Below are 2,418 nucleotides of genomic sequence, written 5' to 3'. Positions count from 1 at the left end.
TTTTTTTAAATGGTAATATGGGTACCTCCCCCTCAGGCCGATGCCACAGCCTGAAGCCGCCAGAGACCCGGGGACGGGCCTGGCGCGCGCGAGCTGAGGCCTGCGGGGCGTCGTGCGGTGGGGTCGGAAAAAGGTGCCAGGTGGGAGGGCTGGGGACCCGAAAGTGTCGTGGCGGCCTGCGCCCCTGTCACGTGGCCTCCCTGCTCTGCCTCGTTGCTTCCGGTCACGTGTGCCCAGTCTTTCTAGACAGCGATGGAGGAGGTGAGACTTCCAGCTGCGGAGGTGGCGGCGGGAGCCGGGGCTCATCCAGGCAACAGAGGGGCAGAGAGAGGCTCACCTGCACCCACCCACCCTCCGGGCCCGGGCCTGGGCCTCCTGTTCGCACCTTCCAGCCGGCAGCATGGCAGCTTCATCGGAATAAGTTTTACCGATTGTGAAGGAGCGTCAGAAGAAGCAGGATGGGGCCTCGTACCTCATGGCAGAAAGGATAGCTTAGACCCCGAAGGTAAAGATGCAATCAGCCACATGTGTGCCGGCATTAAGTGCCAGAAAATCAATCCAGAAGGGAAAGCTAAACTCCAGCTTAAGCTGGTCCTACGCGAAGGAGACACAACCGACTTCCACTTTTTCCAACCAAAGCACAGCTGTAAGAGAGCGAGATGCTGTGGAAGACCATCAATAGTTGCTCCCCACGTTCAAGAGCGAAGCCAGTAAAGAACTGGGAGAGAAGAAACAGAATGCTGCAAGATCTTGTTTTGTTTCAGCTGTATGAAGACCTGGTTTGTCAGTCAGGTGATCAGTGCTGAGGAATTCTGGGCCAGGCGTTTAAGCATGAATACTGTAGATAGCCTTGGAGCATCCAGTCACAAGCGGGATCTGGGCATTTCTGCAACATTTCTGGCTATTGTCCGCCCCCAAACAGATGGCTGTAATGGCCTGAGATAACTTAACTTCTGACATCATTGAGTCCATATTTAGGACCCAGCGGTAAAAATGAAATATGCAGAAAATGTTCCATATAACATAACAGAAAAAGAGTTCTGAACACAATTTTTTCAATCTCATTATTTTCATAGGGATGAGCTTAACACAGGGTCAAAAGCTCTCTTTGCAGAATATGCCAAAATGGAGGAAAAAGGTTTGAAAACAATAGTATCACTAGGAGTGAAAAACCCACCACTAGATTTGATAGCACTAGAGAATAAATCATTAGATGAAAGCTATGGGGTTTCCTCTGGGCTATCTACTTACAACGCTTAAAAATCCATAAAGGAGAATAGCAATGCTGGATCATCAAGAGATTTAACGATCATAGTGCTATAGTCCTGGCAGCAGGTCTCAGAAAACATGAAGCAGAAAATGATCACAAGGGTGAAAACAGCAGCACAGATGGGAACTTTCAGGATTCAGACTTCTTTCAGCCACCAGTCAAAAGGATGAAGTTATAGGAATCCGTTGAATATGAAGACTTGGGGAGAAAATAATAGCATAAGAACAATTGCACTGAGCCTGAAGAAGTCAGATAGGTATTATTGTAATCCAACTTCAGTTCAGTCCCTCTGATATGCAGCAAGTCAGGATATTATCAGTTCTTTTCAGAGTATTAGGCAAGAGATAGAAACTTACACATCCAAACTAACTCAGGTTCTTTCAATTGGGGCTGCCGGTAGTAACATCACAGCCCTGTCACCTGGAGGAGCACTTATGCAGGGAGGATCACAGCAAGCCATAAATGAGATGGTGCCAAATGACATTCAGTCAAAACTCAAACAGTTGTGTGTGGCAGTGGGAGAGCTACTGAGGCATTTCTGGTCCTGTTTTCCAATTAACACACCATTCCTAGAAGAAAATGTAGTGAGGATGAAGAATCATTTGGAATGATTCCAAGCTACTAAACTCTGCCCATTCTAAGAAAAAATTCTAAGAAAAAATATTTAAGCATAAATTTTGGTAAATCACATAGAAGAGATGCAGATGGCCTACATACCACACATGGTAATCCTGGTGCCTACTGAAGAAGGCAGTGAAGGAGCTTCAGGCATTGGAGGCTTTGATCCCTGGGATGCTCTCTGCAGCAGTTGTGGGAAAACACCCTGAGTAGCTCATGCATCACCCATATGATACTCCAGGGACATTTGCAGGCACTGAACTTAGGAACTGACACTATTGAACTTTCACATTCTGGAGTGAAAGGAGCTGTGGTTAAACTTGAAAACTGGGATGTAAATTAAGGGAGAAGCAAAACGAGCTGAATTGCAAATATACATATATATATATATGTATGTATATAAAAGACACTTTACTGCAGTTACTCAGGAACTGCTTTTGATTTGCATTAAGAACTACTTTCAGAAATAAAAAGTAACTTTAAAAAGGGTGAATTAATAAAATCTGAATTTTTTTTCTCTAACTTTTTTT

The 2,418-nt window shown here is 45.4% G+C and overlaps 1 pseudogene; it reads left to right on the top strand.

The window, feature by feature from the left end:
• The first annotated feature begins 400 nt into the window (after positions 1 to 400).
• LOC114024260 lies at positions 401 to 2,101 on the top strand (annotated as a pseudogene).
• The last annotated feature ends 317 nt before the right edge of the window (positions 2,102 to 2,418 follow it).

This window comes from Vombatus ursinus, unplaced genomic scaffold (genome assembly GCF_900497805.2).
Source record: "Vombatus ursinus unplaced genomic scaffold, bare-nosed wombat genome assembly UNPS02014820.1, whole genome shotgun sequence".
Lineage (NCBI taxonomy): Eukaryota > Metazoa > Chordata > Mammalia > Diprotodontia > Vombatidae > Vombatus > Vombatus ursinus.
This window is presented reverse-complemented; position numbering and strand designations above follow the sequence as displayed.